At 45.9% G+C, this 19,799-nt stretch overlaps 1 protein-coding gene across 2 annotated transcripts in view; it reads left to right on the top strand.

The window, feature by feature from the left end:
• ZC3H3 (zinc finger CCCH-type containing 3) overlaps positions 1–19,799 on the top strand; it is an 80,565-nt gene that overhangs the window by 35,187 nt on the left and 25,579 nt on the right. The gene's annotated exons all lie outside the window — the stretch shown is intronic.

The following is a 19,799-nucleotide window of genomic DNA, read 5'->3' as shown; positions in this document are numbered from 1 at the left end:
ATGGTGCGAGGAGACTTCATCCTAACTACTTTCTAAATGACATTAACACACTTTACACTACCCGGGGTCTTTCCCTGCCAATCCATTGGCCACTTACACTATGGGTTCTAAAAACCAATTCCCATTGCCCAAACTGTGGTGCTTCTCAATTTGGGGTCTCACTCCCCCGATTCATCTCCCGGTGCCTTCGCACAATTTCTGGGCTGCGACGTGTAGCTCTCCCAGCAGGTCTACCCACCTGCACACCTCCACCACTGCAGTTGCCACCCGAGCTTACCTAGCTCCTCACCCTAACCTAACTAACTGGGGAAGGCCCTCTCCTGGCTCTGTCACCCCCTGGTGCCCTCTGGCACTGGGCTACCCGGGTCCGTCCTCCGGATCCTCGGGCCCCATCCACAACTACCGGCTCTCAGAGCCCACCTGCGGCCTCACCTGGCCGACATCCTCACAGTGGTGGAGTGCCCAAACCAACTACACACACTAACAGGCTACACGCCCAGCCATTTCCACAACACTAATGCACCCATCCAAAGACCATTCTTTCACTCGCACCACAGATGCCAATATCCAACCACAATTTACCTGTACCCTCTACCTAACACTTACACTACCCGCCCCGGGTATCCGTGATGGGGGTCCACTCTTCCCCCATTCACACCTTCGCACCATCCACTCCACTCCACAATTTCCACCATACTCACTCCACGACCATCCATTCCAATACTCCATACCATTTATTCCACACTCCATGTATTCCACACAACCACATACACCTGTTGTTGCACACCTGTGCAATCATACCTGGTGCCACCTGCACCCTCCTCCTCTTCTTGTACCAGTTGGTCAACACAACACACATCACCATCACTCACTCATACACTGCTCCACACACCTGTTCAGTTGCACACCTGTGCAATCACACCTGTTCAATTCTCACACAAACGGCATCATCTCAGCTAACTACTCCCCTCTGAAACTTGCGCTTCCCAGTCGTCCCTTTAAACTATTGCGCTCCCACGTCATTATCATCCACACTAAACTACCTGCGTCCCCACTACAGGTATCAGTCACTATCTAACCTTAACGTCACCTAATGTCATCTTCTAGGTCCCTACACACAATATAACCTAACCCACCCGGGCTAGTTTTCACTGCCATACACCCCATAAGCTATAGCGCATTTGCCCCCCCGGTCTGTGAGGGATGGTGGATTTGCCATCCCTCCACATCGGGGAGGTCCTACTATCAATTTGGCACACCAAATTCCAACCAATTCAAAAATTTTCCATTTACTGCCAATTCTACCCACTATTATAAATTTCGTATCAAATCACTACCATCATCATCACAGTCCGCTATATCCTAGCCTCGGTGCGTCGTGACATCATTAAACTCGGTTCGTAAAGCCGAGCAATGAATTCGGGTGATTTGGTCGCCTGCAGGTTGAATCCGTCCGGCTTTCGGTTCAAGGGAGGTGGTTTGGTTGGACCGAGATTCCACGCACCATCTCGGCGCGGCACCTTGCGGTCCCGGGCCCGATGGCTCAATCTCCCCCGGTCGGAACCCCGTCCCCACGAGGGGGCACCGTTCCGCTTCCTCCCACTCGCCCTTGAACCGGATCGGTCGCCTCGCCCGACAAAGCCCGGACTCGACCGTGCGGGGCGGGGCCAAGCCCGAATCGGCAACGACGCTTCGAAGAGAAGCGACGCAGCATCGACCCGCGCCGGGCCTCGCACCCAACAAAGCACCCCTCGCACCGAGTGCTCGCATCGGCTATCCGTCGCCCTAACCGCTAACCCGGTTACCGTCGATGCTTCACCGGCATGCTCACAAGCATACGCTACCCCTTTCACCCTCACAAAACCCGGCGTTCCAACGCCGCCCGTACATTCCACCAACGCTCTCCCTGTTACACACCACACCTCTCGCGCACACTCTTGCGCACACTTTGGTCCACACCTCTCCTCCGTTACGTCCTCCGTAACACTCACCATGGGCGTGCACTCTTGCATCCACCCACTAACGCGCTCGGATGGGCTCTCCCACACTCGCGCCATGACCAATTCAGGTGTGCTTTCTCGCACACGTTCCACCACCACCTTACTCTCCGTGTCACACTTCGTACACCCCGACGTGCATTCTCGCTCGCACTCGGTTTCACACTCGCTCTCCGATGTGCCCTCTCGCACCTGCGCCATCACCAACTCACTATTCGTGTCACACTCCGTACACCCCGACGTGCATTCTCGCTCGCAATCGGTTTCACTCCCACACTTTATAACACACCCACTCGCCGACGCACACTTTTTCCTCCCACGCGTGCCATTTCCACTCACACGGGACCCTTCACCAACGCCCGGATGCTTCCTCGATCCCAAGCGCGCGAAAATTATTTTGTCGCTAAACATCCTCTTACAAAATCTCCCCGCACAATACACAACAGCACGTCTCACCTTCGGGGTTCTTCTTCCTCCCTGCACCAAAACCTGCAAACTTCCATTTGGATTAGCGAGTACAGCATCATGATTTGAGCAGGGACTTTGTACATAATCCATTTCTCCCTGCAATTCCCGGGCTACCTCCGTCATCTCTTCAATTTTAATTCCCAGCACTGCTTTTTCTTTATTAACCTCGGCGACCGCTGGCTTTAATAAAACACCCTCTACCTCATCGGTCGCCGGCTTTTCCAAACCCCGTGTCGCGATTTCTACCCCCGTCATTGTACCCGTGCTTTCCTCCGCTTCGCTCAACCGGCGCTTCTCGACCCGCGTTACTTCCTTGTGCACCCCTGGGACCCTTTCGCCCAACTTGCGGTCTCTGTCCCTCTGCTCCCTTGCCTCTCTATCGGCCCTCATTCCGTTCGTTGTTGCTTCAATTTTGTTTAACAATCGCTCACTGTTAGCCCTCCTTTCGTCCCTCATTGCCCCCATTTGGCTTCCCCATTGTTCCATTTTATCACTCAATTTTTTAATACCGTCATTCTCCCGTTTCATTCCCGCCATGATTTGGGCCATAACAAATCGCATGTACTCCGGCATCTCTGGCTCGGCTGCCGCGACCACGGGCGCGGCTAAATTTGGTGCCGCATTAACCATGTGCGCGAGGACGCCATTTTGTGTGCCTGATACCCCCTCAACCACACCTTCTTTACTCTCCTCCACCAATTTTCCCCACTTCTTCCCTGGGGTCCTGGGTCGATTCTACCCCGTCTATCTCTCCCACCGGCATCCCGTCGCCTTGACCAGCCATGGCGCGATTTCAAAATTCGGGTTTTGCTTTAAAACAAAACAAATTTCGTCCGCTCCAAATTTTGACCAAATTTTTTTTTTAGATGTTTTTTTTAAAATTTTGTTCGGGCCCCGAATCTCACTCCCAGACACCAATTGTTACAGATCGCGGTTTAGATGTTATGATGACCGAGCGGTGGTGTATTACCGCGACCTAACAGGATCCCCGACTCACCCGATTCCACCCAAACGTTGGCCGGATCGCACCGCAGCTAGTCAATAGGGAAAAGACAAAGGCGACGAATGCAAAGAGGAAAACGAAGGCAAAGAAAGGTTTGGAAATACTACTGAATTTATTGACTATTTACACACAAGCAAAAAGAAAGCAGTCACGTTTATTTACAAGCACATAAGACGCAGGTGACACAGGGAAAATACTAGCTTACCTACAGTCTTAATTAACCCAGGACAGAACAAACAAAAGACAGACTCACGCGGGGAATGACAGGAATGGCAGGAGGTGGATGGCTGGAGGTGAACGCTTGGTGGAGCCAACGCGGAGCTTGGTGGAGCTTTGGTGGAGGTGAACGCTTGGTGGAGCCAACGTGGAGCTTGGTGGAGCCTTGGTGGAGGTGAACGCTTGGTGGAGCCAACGCGGAGCTTGGTGGAGCCTTGGTGGAGGTGAACGCTTGGTGGAGCCAACGCGGAGCTTGGTGGATTGGTGTGACGGGTTCTCTCTCCTTCCTTAGTCCCACCCAGTCCAACAACTTCCTCTCTTGCTTAGTCCAATTCAAGGCCTTCCTGTCTTCTGATCTCCTCCCTCCTCGACTCCTCACCGCAACCAACTGACCACCGACTCCATTGACTGACTTCACGACTCTCTCTTGACGACCAACTCTTTGTGACCAACTCTTTGTGACCAACTCTCTCTGGCAACCGACTCACTCCTCACTTCCTGCGTGCACGCCTTTATAACGCCTCCGGCGATTAAACCGCCGGCCTTCAGGACACGCCCATCGGGGTGCTCACCTCGGTCATGTGACCCTCTGGCTCCGCCCTTGATGACGACGGGCGGGCACGCCTTTCTTCCCCTCTATGACGAGGTGGAGACACGCCTTTCTTCTCCGACCCTGCCTCGTGGTCAATGGCGGTTATTGGAGGGGAGGTAATTGGGAATCGAGGGCTCAGCAATGACGAAAGGGGATGTGATAGGAAATGGAGGTTTTGGGGATGGGAATGAAAGGGGATCTATTCTCTTTCACTGGTGCAATGGAGTACTTCAATTAATGGGAGACACAGCCTTACCCTAAAACACAGAATAAGAGATAACTATCAACAGGGGTATTCTATTACTTGGCTGACGTGTATGCTTGTGGACTAATTATGGGATGCCCTTTCACCTTTACACAGCTCCGGAGGTAGGGGGGCGCAGAATAAACAATAATAATACAGCACACAATCAAAAAAATACAGTCCCCATCTCCGCAACTATATATATATATATATATATATAGTCATCCCTCGTTTATCGCGGGGGTTACGTTCCAGAACCCCCCGTGATAGGTGAAAATCCGCGAAGTAGAAACCATATATTAATTTTATTATTTTTATATATTTTAAGCCTTTAAAAACCCTTCCCATACTCTTATAAACCTTTCCCACGCTCTTATGAACCCTTTCTACACTCTTAAACACACTTTTGAGACCCATCCTTAGTCCTTACGTATTAGAAAAATATTTGTACGTGTATATATAGCTGTACAATACATTGATGCAAGTTCTTTTATAATTGCAATTAATTAACAAACAAACATACACATATGATCATGGAACTACACAAGTACAGTACAACAAAGTATTTACATTGATGCAAATTGTGTTTTTGAAAGCAAAAGGCAATAATTGACAAAAGTGCCTTTAATCAAACCTGAGGCCTAAGCATAAAGAAGTCTTCATGAGCTATTCAAAATAGAGATGATGATTAATTTTGAAAATTAATAAGAAATGCATTAGCTTCCTCTTGCATATGCAGCAGCTTCCTGATGGTTAATTTGTAGGAAGCAGTGGGGGGTGGAGAGGAGGTGAGGGTGGTTATTCCTGATCTGATGCAGTGATGAAGCAGATATCTCATCTGTATCAAAAGGTAATGACCGAAAAATCCCATCCTCCACAACCTCGGTCATTCATGTTACTCAGCGACTTAATTTAATTGCAGCTTTAGACAACATCATCGAAATCGTCATCATGATCATGTGTCTCTAAGTCGTAAACATAAGTTATTGTAAATTAGAGGTTACCCAAAGTATGATGACTCTTAAAACTATATTGATCATTAAACTGCAGGACACAGTTTGGCATCAACCTTGCAAATTACTTAAAGTAGCGAAGAACCGTCCAAGAACCCTCCTTCCGGATGGGTTAATTACCCCCAGAATCATGGACAAGTTAATTACCCCCAGAATACGGGACTTTCAAAATGCGCGATTCTTTGTCTACTCATTTATAATGCGTATTTTATTTCGATTTACTGTAATATTCTTTTAATATAGGTTTTAATTAATGTGTTATATTTTTATTTATATTATTATTAATTTTTTAGGCTAGAAAATGCTTATTTTACCGCAAAAATAATTAAAATCTAAAAAAATAAAAATACCTATAGGCCGCTGAATCCCGCGATATAATGAAAAATCCGATATATAATTTTACATATACTAGCGAGAAAAACCCGCGATGTACAGAAGCCGCGAAAAGTGAAGCGCGATATAGCGAGGGATGACAGTATATATATATATATATATATATACACACACACACACATATATACAGACTTGGCATTTAATATGGAATATTTTTTTTGTGGGGGTGAACTTACTTTTCAAGATGACTTAGAACCAAAAGTTCATTGGAATTATGTTGAAATTATTCTAGATTTTGTTAATGTGACCTTTAAAAGAAACAAAAACCACATTTGACATTTCGAAGCAAATAAATTGATCCTTGAAAGTGATGTGAACTGATATCGAACTCAATTCACGGACAGTACTGTGTTAAACTTCTGTACGTTTTCCAGAAGTATCTCTTTATTTTACACATGAGCCAAAAAAATTTTCAACAAAAGTTGAGTTATGACTGGGATTACGGACAGTAAAATTACAGTTCAGTACTTCGTGTAACCCCCACGAGCATTCAGGAGAGCACGTACACGTCGAGGCATGCTGTTCACGAGATTTGCCAAGGTTTGGACAGGAATCGCTTGCGATGCAGTGACAATAGCCTGCTGCAATTGACGCACAGAGGTGGGCTGCTGGACCAAGTTGTCGATTTGACGCGTTAATTCTGCCCACAAGTTCTCTATCGGATTCATATCCGGGGACATGGCAGGCCACTCCATATGCTCTACACCACGGTCAGCAAGAAAGTGTTGGATCATGCGAGCACGATGAGGCCGTGCATTGTCATCTTGGAAGACAAAGTTTCCTCGAAAGGCTGCATGAGCAAATGGAAGCAATGTTTCTTCCAGAATGGCCCTGTACTTGAACTGGTTCAGGTTTCCATTCAGAACAACCAGGTCAGTTTTGCCGCCTGCATGAAAAGCAGCCCAAACGGTCACCCCACCACCTCCAGCTTGGACTCTTGGCACTATACAATCTTCGTTGTAGGCTCCATGCACTTGTCTGTGCACTCGGACGCGGCCATCTTGACGATAGACCAGAAATCTAGACTCGTCACTGAAGGTCACGTGATTCCAGTGTCCTGGCTGCCATTGACGGTGCTCTCTGGCCCACTGCAATCGGCGCTGGCAGTGTTGTCTGGTCAGGCGTGGCTTTCTCAGGGGACGCCTGGCATGATAGCATGCTTAAACCAGTCGTTGGTTGACTAGCCTTCTGGATACAGGCACATTTGTCAGTTGCTGTCACTCAGCCCTCAGCTGATTAGCTGACTTGGTACGGCCATTGCAGACTAACCGGTGCAGCTGGCGATCATCTCTCCTTGTGATTCTGCGGGGACGTCCTGGCCACGGTATTGGAGTAGGGACACCCCTCTGAGCATTTCGTTTCAGGATCTTTGACATCTGACCTTGAGTGATGCCATACTGCCAAGCAATAGCACGCTGTTTCATGCCGGAATTTTGTAAAGCCACCACTCCATGACAAACAGCATTGTCGAGTTGACAGACCATCTCCAGAGGAAGTGGCAATTACTTTTGTCGACGTGCAGCAGTTGTTTTCCACTAATACAGAACGCAACAACCCTTATATACCCGATTGTGAAGCCAATCGTCAAATGTACCTGTCCTTACATTTTGTCATGCCACCTGTGATATTATCCTGTTATTGACTTCTTGCTGCGAAAGACAATCAGTGACATGGTTCTTTTGACAAAGAAATCACCGAAGCGTAAAAGAAACTCACCAGATTGATATACTGAGTTCAAAAAGTAAACCTGTCAAGAATAAAAATATATTCCATATTAAATGCCAAGTCTGTATGTATATTGTATATACTAGGGCATGCCCGTACTATATATATGCCCGTACTATATATCTATCTAAAATTATATCCCCCCCCCCCTCTATTTACATGAAATGGTTTGGTCCATTCGCAACGCCAAAGCGAACGGCGAACGGCTTGCGAGTACAGTGACAATCCCCCCCCTCTATTTACATGAAATGGTTTGGTCCAAAGCGAACGGCTTGCGAGTGGTGACAATCCCCCCCCCTCTATTTACATGCAATGGTTCGGTCCAAAGCGAACGGCTTCCGGAGTTTGGTAAAGAAATCGCCATCGCGTACACAAACGCGCAGGAAAGCGAATGAATCGCAAATTCGTTTTTATTAGTTGTAAAACATAGTTTAACGCCAACATAGTTTGCAAACGTGAAATAAATGAAAACGCTCTCAAATGTGCCATCCGAGGCAGAGTGTGTCCGCCACGTTCGGCACACGTGATAGCTCGCTGCTCTCTGATTGGTTGAAGCGTTTTTTGGACATATCTCGGTAGGTACTTGTCCGATTAATTTCAAACCTTGAAAAGGCACATCCTCGGGTCCCCAGCAATATACCTGGCAAGTTTCAAGTATATCGGACCCGTGGTTGTCGAGAAACAGCGGTCACAGACAAACACACAGACAGACACACACACAGAGATTACTGGCATTATAGATAGATATATATATTTTGTCGCGATCCCGGCTGTTAAATGCTTCCAGCCCGGAATACTGACGTTAATGTCCGGGCTTCAAGTAGTCCACGGGGTGGACAAAGAGAACTCAATAAACACAACTGTGTTTTAACCGGCCTCTAGGGGTAGGCACGATGATTTATTGGCTCGATCTCAAAAACCATGGATGGTAACAGAGTGGAATACACAGCACAAAGCCTGCAGGAACTGTCGGCACCAGAAGCTCCAAACACGACACAGGCAATATGACTCACAGTTCCAATCTACGATATCCGGGAATCGCTCGTTCTCTTCCGGAGGTACTCACTCTTAAAATATAGAACTATAAACGATCAGCACAACTCGGCTGTCGTGAGGCTTAAAAAATCCCCGTTTTTCTATTTTCCACTCGACGCCTTCGAGCCACGTCCGTCGCACAAGATGGCGGCCGGCTCTCTCACCCTCCACCAATCGCGTGCCGAATAGCCACCCAATCGCGTGAGGCTGAAAGGAGGTCACGTGACGTGGTGGGCGGGGCACTAATTTGGTGAGAACAAGGTTGTTTCTCACAATATATATATATATATATATATATATATATATATATATATATATATATATATATATATTGTTGCGGATTCCCGAAGCCCGTTCCCGTTATAGAGGGGGGATTAAACCCCTTTTTTCCCCTGGGTCTTTGGGTCCGCGAGACCGAATCGCCACTTCCGCCGAACTTGAAAAAGGGTTTCGGGACAAATTCGCATGTACCTTTGGTACCCACGCTGCCACGAAAGCGGGGATCGAGCCTCGCACGAGCCGCGCTTAATCGAGTACGCCCGAGTGGAATGCGTATCACGTGACTCGTGCTGTTACTTTTATTGGAACCCGATTCGAGCGGTTTTAATCGTACCATGCGAAGCCAATGGATGAAAGGGACAGGACGGTCAAACCAGAGTAAGAACACAATTTATTATTATTTACAATGATCCAGAATGAAAAGAAAGGGACACAGAGCAGAGCTTAATCAGTTTAACTAATACCCAGACAAATGGGCCCAATCACTCACACGGGGTAATGGAAGAAGAGCAGGTTCGAGCACCAAGCGCGCTTTGCCGTCGGTCGCCCCGGGGCAGCTCGCTTGGCGTGGCTCTCCGATGTTCACGGCACGTATCAAGGCGAAGGCAGGTAGGAGGAAATCATCGCGGCGTGTATGCAGGCAAAGGCAGGAAGGAGGAAATCGCGCGTCTGTGGCCCGGCGCGGGTCGTCCTTTCGAGCACGCGATTAATACAGCGCAGAGCACGGGGAACGGGGGAAAGTTTGTGTACAATAGGCAATTCAATTCCTCGTTCTGCAGCTCCACTCACATTCTCGTCTGCCTTCTACGTTCTGACTCACGCGCATCCTGCTGCTGTTCTCTTACGTTCGTGCCATCCTGCTTAATGGGCTCGGGGCAGGACCTTATATGGCACCTCCCCGATCTTACCCGAATGTTCCAAGCCCCGCCTCCTGCCGCAGTGGTAAGCCACTCCCTTCGAGCCCTGATTGGCGGCTCTTTGCTTACCGGCCACTCCCCCTGCAGCTCGTCCCTTCGGCCATGGTAGACTTGCCCAGGCCTGCCGCGTGGCATCCCAGCGCCAAACCAAAAGCACCAAAGCAAAGCGCCAAAAGAACACCTAAGCTCACTGGCCTACTCAACGCAAAACTAAACACAGGAAAGGACTACGCTTACATTTACTAAGAAATAACTGAACTATCGCGAGGCTTCATGTTGTGGTGCAACTAAATAAGAGGGGAAATAAACCTTTATTTCAAAACCGCAACAATATATTGCATTCAGAAAGTATTCAGACCCCTTCACTTTTATCACATTTTGTTATGTTGCAGCCTTATGCTGAAATCATTTAAATTCATTTTTTCCCTCGTCAATCTACACTCGATACCCCCATAATGACAGAGAAAACAGGATTTTAGAAAGTTTTGTCAATTTATTAAAAACAAAAAACTGAAATATCACATTGACATAAGTATTCATACCCTTTGCTATGACACTTGAAATTTAGCTCAGGTGCCTCCCATTTCTCTTGATCATCTTTGAGATGTTTCTACACCTTGATTGGAGTCCACCTGTGGTAAATTCAACTGATTGGACATGATTTGGAAAGGCACATACCTGTCTATATAAGGTCTCACAGCTGACAATGCATATCAGAGCAAAAACCAAGCCATGAGGTCGAAGGAACTGCCTGCAGACCTCAGAGACAGGATTGTGTCGATATTGTCGATATATGTCGATCAAATAATGATCTGGGGAAGCCCACAAAAAAATTTCTGCTGCATTGAAGGTTCCCAAGAGCACAGTGGCCTCCATCTATCTATAATTCCAGTAATCTCTGTGTGTTTGTTTGTTTGTTTGTTTGTCTGTGACCGCTGTTTCTCGACAACCACGGGTCCGATATACTTTAAACTTGCCAGGTATATTGCTGGGGACCCGAGGATGTGCCTTTTCAAGGTTTCATATTAATCGGACAATTACTTACCGAGCTATGTCCAAAAAACGATTCAACCAATCAGAGAGCAGCGAGCTATCGCGTGTGCCGAACGTGGCGAACACACTCTGCCTCGGATGGCACATTTGAGAGCGTATTCATTTATTTCACGTTTGCAAACTATGTTGGCGCTATGTTGGCGTTAAACTATGTTTTAAAACTAATATAAAACTAATAAAAACTAATTTGCGATTCATCGTAACTGCGATATACGACCTTCCGGAGCTCCAGTGAGAGCGTGCGCCATTACGGATAGTAATTCAATTAAAAACATAAAAACATTGTCCCAATTCAGTCAGAGCGAAGGGCGTTGTTTTAAGCGAAGAGCGTTTTATTTTTCCCCTTAAATTCAGTCGCCGGACGGTGAAAGCTTTTTTTTGGGGGCAGCTACTGGCAGCCACGTACGGCCAATCACAGGACACGTTGTTGTGTCGACGTGCCGTGTTGTTTTCCCTCGCGGTTTGGAATGTTTTTCCTTTTCATTTTTTTTCTCTTCCTTACGGAAGTACGGGCATTTCCTTAAATTTGCGATTCTTTCGCTTTCCTGCGCGTTTGGGCACGCTATGGCGATTTCTTTTCTTTACCAAACTCCGCAAGCCGTTCGCTTTGGACCAAACCATTTCATGTAAATAGAGGGGGGGGGATTGTCACCGTACTCGCAAGCCGTTCGCTTTGGACCAAACCATTTCATGTAAATAGAGGGGGGGGATATAATTTTAGATATAGATATAGTACGGGCATGCCCTAGTAATTCTTAAATGGAAGAAGTTTGGAACAACCAGGTCTCTTCCTAGAGCTGGTTGCTCGGCCAAACTGAGCAATCGGGGGAGAAGGGCCTTGGTAATCGAGGTGACCAAGAACCCGATGGTCACTCTGGCTGAGCTCCAGAGATCCTGTGTGGAGATGGGAGAAACTTCCAGAAGGACAACTATCACCACATCACTCCACCGATCTGGGCTTTATGGCAGAGTGGCCAGACGGAAGCCTCTCCTCAGTGAAAGACACATGAAAGCTCACAGAATCTTGTTTCTCACAGTCTGAGAGTCCTTTCGGTGCTTTTTTGCAAACTCCAAGCGGGCTTTCATATTTATATATATATATATAATTATATATATATATATATATATATAATTATATATATATATATATATATATATATATATATATATATATATATATATATATATATATATACAGTGGTACCTCGGCTTACGAGTTTAATCCGTTCCGTGACGGAGCTCGTAAGCCAAATCGCTCGTAAGTCAAAGCAAATTTTCCCATTCAAATGCATTGAAATGCTATTAATCCGTTCCAGCCTCAAAAAAAAAACACCAATTTTTTTTGTTAGGTGCTTTTAAATAACAAAAATGTACTTTATAAATAACAAATAATGTATAAACAAGCACGACCTCGTATATACTGTACATAATACAAGAGAATGTAAAGAAATAAACTGGTTTTATTAAGCAGAGGAGAAGAGCATGCCAGGTGAGGTGTGCGTGTTGTCGACTTGGCGAGGCAGTACGATCGTACTCCTTCTACGATATGTACGATTTTGAAGCAGAAGGAGTCCATAAAGGCTATAACGCCAGCCAAGGGCGTTACGATTATTTCAAAGCTCCGGACCTCTATCCATGAAGATATGGAGAAGTTGTTGTTTGTGTGGTTGAAGGAGAAGCAGCTCGCAGGAGATACCGTGACCGAGAGCATCATGTGTTTGAAAAGATTGAAACTCGGATATCGAGCACGGACCACGAGGTGTTTTTTCTTTTTTCTTAATCTCGGTTTCAGTGAACTTTTGCTCTGTGCTCACGTGTACTGTACCTGTACCTGTAATGGTACGTCAGAGGATGGCACCTGTTGTCATCATATTAAGTGCAAGATGTTCTGCATCGTAAGTTGGTACACCGTGGTCTTTCGGCGGTGTTTAAGCCGGCCGTCTTGGCTTCTGTCACCATTGGCATTGAGTCTTTCGATGTAGGTAGGTCGTTGTGTGCCGGTGCCTTGGCCGAATTCCTTCATTGCTGCATTGTTAGCTCACCTGGTTTTTTATACCACATCTTTGGTTATCGGACCAGCGAATGACGTCATCTCCTCCAAAGTATGGCTTATTCTCACTTGTCTTGGACGATCTTCTACTTCTAGCCTTCCACCGTGCATTTGGTGTCCACTGTACTTACTGTACAGTGCCTGGTAAAATTGATGTAATGGGTTTTTGACCGTCAACGCCATGAACCGTCATGAACCGTCATGAACCGTCAACCGCCATGAACCGCCATGAACCGTCAACGCCATGAACCGCTAACACTCAAAAGCCCATTTATCGCGCCTTATAAAGCAAAACGCAAACCGAAAGCCATGCCTCTCAAGCGAGGCGTGCTTCCGTGGTCACGTGATCCACAGGTGTAGCTCATTATACCCGCACGCGCGACACGCTTTGGCGGTCACGTGACCAGCCACTCTGGAGGCGGGGATCCCCGCCGATGACGTCACCGGCTGGAGCAAGGAGATTCCTCGCTCATGTATTTCGACGATTGCGTGTTTTATATCCAAGCAGAGATGCTTTCACGGCAAGATAACCGCGTGACCGGAACCGGAAGCCACAACCGGAAAATTCAAAAAAATAAATTTTTTGAGCTCGTACATCGGATCTCGGCTCGTATCCCAAAGCAACAAACCGCCCGAGCGACGGCTCGTATCCCGAAAAACTCGTACGTTGGGGCACTCGTAAGCCGAGGTACCACTGTATATATATATGACAAAAGAGAGGGTCAGATAGATGCAGAGAAAATGGATTTGAAATTGGGAGGGGGGTATGTTTTGACACCATCATATTTGCTTTTGTCATACTAGGGCATGCCCGTACAAAATTATATCCCCCCCCTCTATTTACATGAAATGGTTTGGTCCATTCGCAAAGCCAAAGCGGACGGCTTGCGAGTACGGTGACAATCCCCCCCCTCTATTTACATGAAATGGTTTGGTCCAAAGCGAACGGCTTGCGAGTACGGTGACAATCCCCCCCCCTCTATTTACATGGAATGGTTTGGTCCAAAGCGAACGGCTTGCGAGTACGGTGACAATCCCCCCCCTCTATTTACATGCAATGGTTTGGTCCAAAGCGAACGGCTTGCGGAGTTTGGTAAAGAAATCGCCATAGCTCGGTAACTACTTGTCCGATTAATTTAAAACCTTGAAAAGGCACATCCTCGGGTCCCCAGCAATATACCTGGCAAGTTTCAAGTATATCGGACCGGTAGTTGTCGAGAAACAGCGGTCGCATACACACACACAGACACACACACACACAGAGATTACTGGAATTATAGATAGACTAGGGCATTGCCCGTACGTGGGTGCCCGTTCCTTGCCAAAAAAAAAAAAAAACGCTACCCGTACGCTCTACCCCGCCCGTACGCCCGTAAACAAAAAAAACAACGCTCTTCGCTTCCGCCCTTCGCTCTGACTGAATTGGGAAAAATAATGCGCATAAGAAAACGAATTACGAACCATAATGGCGGTCAGCTCGTAACGCGCTCAGCTCCGCTCGTCTCACATCGGCCACGCCTACGCAACAAAGCGTTCTGTGATTGGCTGCCGGAAGTGAAGTCTTCACTGTCTGGAAGTTCGCAAATCGCAGTTAGGATGAATCGTTTTAATTTAATCGCAGTTTGAATTCGTTTTAAAACATAGTTTAACGGCAACATAGTTTTCCAACGTGAAATAAATGAATACGCTGTCAAATGTGCCGTCCGAGGCAGAGTCTGATCGCCACGTTCGGCACACGTGATAGCTCGCTGCTCTCTGATTGGTTGAAGCGTTTTTTGGACATAGCTCGGTAAGTACTTCTCCGATTAATTTAAAACCTTGAAAAGGCACATCCTCGGGTCCCCAGCAATATACCTGGCAAGTTTCAAGTATATCGGACCCGTGGTTGTCGAGAAACAGCGGTCACAGACACACAGACACACAGACACACAGACACACAGACACACAGAGATTGCTGGAATTATAGATAGATATAGATGCACCACTCCCCGTCCAAAATAAAAAACAAAGGGCAAATTTTTTTTAAATTGGATGCACCATGCACTGTTTTTCAAACATTATTTGTAGGATAACTAACTTCCGTATTTCCTTCTGTATTGCAGCGTTGTTTGTCAAACTTTCTCCTGTCCCAATTGAGATTGTTCAAAAGATGTTATTGTTTTGGGAATAAAATTTTGGATGCTAAAAGCGAAACATGGGCCGGACCATAGCTTTGAATGCAAATGATCATCTCCTGTATACGTCGCTTCTCATTATTACAGACGCATCTTTTTGGGTTACTGTGATTTGTCAAACCCATACATGTCAGGAAACGAACGCAATGTGTCGGCCATAAGCAAGGTGACAAAGGATTTGTGTCTTTTCCAGTATGTCATTTCTGCTTGTCATGCGTAAGCCATACGCAAGATTGAGGATGCTTTTAATGCTAAGGAAATTTTTGACAGGCCTTGTGAAGTGATAGGAAGGCTTTACTCTGAGCAGTCTTGCGGTACTCGCATACACTGATCGTCATTGTTGGCAACTTTAAATAATGTATTTATTTTATTTGCAAAATTTTAAACTGGAATGGTGAAAGAGAAATAGAAAGATTTGCAGCGTCTGAACCTGTGGGTTACATAATCTGTCACTTGCTCTTCAAAGCCAATCACCAATCCAGCAAGGATAGGCATGGGTGCCACTCTAGAAATTAACTAAGTTGCATTTGCTGCTTTCAGGTGCATTCCTTTGTGAAATGAAAACGATCGTTTTTGTTTTTTTTCTCAGGTTTTGAAATTTTTGGTTTCGTCAACGTTTCGCAAATGTAATGCAATCTTTATTTTTGCTGCATAACTAAAGATGACATCGCATCTTCCAGCACCCACCAATACACGTCCTACATTCTCAGTGTCTGTGATTGCCTTCATTTGTCCATGTACAAACACAGTTGTGCCTTCATTTGTTATTCACGGTCTTTACTCTCAGCATTACATTAGTCCATGGAAGAGGCTGAGCTTGATCTTGTTAGGTGATTCAAAATGTGTTACCTTATTAATGTTTAAATTATCTAGGACAACAGTGTTAAGCTGATTAAAAGATGAGCTTTTCTATATATCTGAAAAGTCTAAACACCAGTTTGTGTTGATCAAAGTAAGGGGGCAAAGCTCCAGGGATTTGTGGCATCCATGCTGAGCTTCTCAAGGCTGGTGGAAATGCTGTACTTGAGTCGTTGCATGCAGTTCTGTGCTCTGTTTGGAGCACAGGCATCATCCCAACTGCCTGGAAAAGGGGACTTGTCCCCCTCTGGAAAGGGAAGGGTGATCAACCAGGACTGCATCAACTACCGAGGGGTGACGCTACTCTCGGTGCCGGGTAAGATCTTTGCTTGGATCATTCTTGAGAGGGTTTGCCGCCATCTGCTCGGGCACCAGCGACCAGAGCAGTCGGACTTTACACCAAAGAGGTCAACGATTGACTGTCTCCTTGCGCTTCGGGTCCTCACCGAATGCAAGCGAGGATTTCGCCAGGGGCTGCTTGCAGCCTATGTTGATCTCCGCAAAGCGTTCGATTCGGTGAATCGGACTGCCCTCTGGAGGATTCTTGGTCTTTGTGAGGTTCGTGGTCTTCTTCTCCATCCATGCTGATCAATCTGATCTCTGAACTGTACTCTGGTACTGAGAGTGCTGTGAGGTGTGGTGGCTCCATCTCTGACTTATTACCCCGTGCTCGTGAAGCCAAAAGCAGGGTTAAGCATTAGTTGTGGGTACGTGTGGCGTACGTGCGTGCATACGAGTCTGCATTTTAAAAATTCATTTTCTTGGCAAGCGTTGGTCCATTTGGCACAAAATTTTACCATGGGAATGCCTACACCTGTAGAATATTTTTATTCATAATCATGACATAGGTCATGTGGTATGGACGCCATCTTGGAAAAACGTTACACCTCTATATCTCCCAAACCGCTCAATGGAAAAAATTGAAACGTGGCTCATTGTAAAGAACTCCATATGGGGAATAGGTGTTGTTAACGATGCTGTCATTGGTGCCATAATTATGACGTCATAATTCGACAGGGACAACGCTTTATCTGATCAGTTTGAAATTTATTGAGCGTGATCTATGCAACAATTATATTAGAAAATATAAATTTATGATGTCATCGCTCACATGGTCTGGCAGCCATATTGGATCAAAGAAAAAAACCGTTCAAAAACAGAAGAGTTGGCTCGCACCAAGTTGACTGCACAGGATAAGTATCCTATGAATACCATATAGTTACCCTCACCAGAGGAGAGGGTATTGCCTTTGAGTCTGTTTGTTTGTCCGCACAGAATAAATATGATTTTCTCTGCAACCGTTGGTCCGATTGACAGGAAATTTTCACCATAGGTGCAACTCCACCTGTATAATTTTTTATGATAATTATGATGTCATAGGTCACGTGGTTTGGTCGCCATCTTGGAAAAACCGAAAAACTTTGCACCTCTATATTTCTGAAAGCGCTGAATAGAAAAAATTGAGACGTGGCTCATTGTAAAGAACTCTCCACGGGGAATAAAATGTTAATGATGATGTCATAATTTGACGAGTACAAAACTTAATCCGATCAAGATGAAATTTCTTGAGCATAATCTAGGAATAAATTAGTTTAGAAAAAAAAATAATGCTGATGTCATCGGTCACGTGGCTCGGCCGCCATATTTGTTTTAACACAAAAGCCTTAAAAACCACTGAAAATACATCCTAGCGAGTTTTGCAATCTCTGATTGCTCTTTCTAGTTTCCAGTTGTTACTAGAGTTTGGCAGGGGTGTGGACTGGCTCCCACACTCTTCAGCTCTTGTAAGGACTGGATTCTGGGGAGGATGTCGGAGAGGTCAGGCTGCGGTGCATCGTTTGGGAGTGTCAAGATCTCTTTCCTTGATTTCGCAGATGATGCAGTCATCTTTGCGGAGACACTGGATATTATTCCAGGCACTGAATGAGGAGGCGGCGCCGCTGGGATTACAGATTTCCAGGGTCAAAACCAAGATCCGGGCTTTCAATAACATCTTGGATGCTGCTGTCTTGTCTGTGCCTGTTTGTGGCAAAGATGTTGAGGTGAAAAGAGATTCACCTACCTTGGCAGTGTTATTCATGTCTCCGCATGTTGCGAGCCAGAGGTTGATAGACACAGGATCATGGGGTGTGGCGTGGTCGGTATCTATGCAGGAAGGAGGACGAAAGTCAGAGTCTTTAAGTCCTTGGTGCTTCCAGTCTTGCTCTACGGATGTGAGACTCGGACTTTCACCAATGGCCAGAGAATGAGACTTAACTCTTTTGGTAACCAAGTCTCTTCAGAGAATCCTTGGCTATCGCTGGTCGGACTTTGTGTCCAATGAGCGGTTGCTGAGAGAGACTCAGATGAGATTTGTTTCCTGTATGGTCCGTGAGCATCAGCTGCGGCTGTATGGACATGTGGCTCGTTTTCCGGACACTGATCCAGCTCACCAGATACTCTCAGCTCCGGAGCCTCGTAAATGGAGGAGGTCAACGGGCTTACCGCGTGCCTCGCGGTTGCAGCAGGTTGATCGGCATCTCAAGGAGATGGGGATGCGCCAGGCATCATCCTGGGGGATGGCCAGACGGAGGCCCCTTGAGTACCGTCGGAAAGTGGATGCAGCGATGCGCTGCTCCGGCGCATGTTCCCATACCTGACCTAACCTAAAGTTCTCTACATCTTGTTTTATTGTCATCCTTGGTTTATTTAACTTAGAAAAAACTTGTATCTGTAAGCCCTCATTTTATAACCTCTGCCAACAAAGGTGGATGGAGGTTATGTTTTCACCCCTGTCTGTTTGTTACTTGGCAAAAAAACATTTTTTGACTATGTTGATCACTCTGGTTTGTGTGTGTGTGTGTTTGTCTGTCCGCTCGCTTATACTTGCTTACAGGTCACAATTTTAAACCGATCTTCACAAAATTTCACCAAACGGTAGAGTTCTTGGTTCGACAAAATCCTATATATTTCTGAGGTCAAAAGGTCAACATAGGCCAAAGGTCAACCACCTTTTTCAAATTCCTAAAATCTTCTATTTTCATCGGATTGACTTGTAATTTGAATAGGATTTACATATCAGCTAACTGAATTCAACCACCAACTATTTTTGAGATCAGCATAGGCCAAAAGGTCAACATAGGTCAAAGGTCAACCATTTAAAATTTGCAAAATCCTCAATTTTCCTCTGATTGACTTGGAATTTGAATGGGATTTTCATATTGGCGAACCAAATTCAACCAGCAACTATTTTTGAGATCAACATAAGCCAAAAGGTCAACATGGGCCAAAGGTCAATCCCTTTTTTTCAAATTCCTAAAATCCTCCGTTTTCATCTGATTGACTTGAAATCTGAATAGGATTTGCATATCGGCTTACTGAAACGAACCACCAACTATTTTTGACGTCAACATAGGCCAAAAGGTCAAAATAGGCCAAATTTCTAAAATTGTCAATTTTCATCCGATTAACTTAAACTTTGAAGACGATTTGCATATCAGGTCACTGAATTATACCATGAATTATTTTTGAGCTCAAAGATGCTCTACTGAGTGCCATTCTACTTTGTTCTGTTCTCCACGTGTCGCTCTGGGTGATTTTTCATCTGTTTGTTACTTGCCGGAAAAATGCCGGCAAGTATGTTGGTTGGTTGGTTTGTTACTTGCCGGAAAAATTCCGGCAAGTATGTTAGTTAGTTTGTCTGTCTGTCTGTTTGTTTGTGCGCAGTACTACATCTACATCGTTGCACATAGCATCGCCATATTTTACACACATATTTGCCTTGCCATGGAATAGACTGTGCC

This window comes from Myxine glutinosa, chromosome 9 (genome assembly GCF_964187855.1).
Source record: "Myxine glutinosa chromosome 9, kmMyxGlut1.1, whole genome shotgun sequence".
Taxonomy (NCBI): Eukaryota; Metazoa; Chordata; class Myxini; order Myxiniformes; family Myxinidae; genus Myxine; species Myxine glutinosa.
Note: the sequence above shows the minus strand (reverse complement) of the source record. Positions and strands in the feature narration are given on the sequence as shown.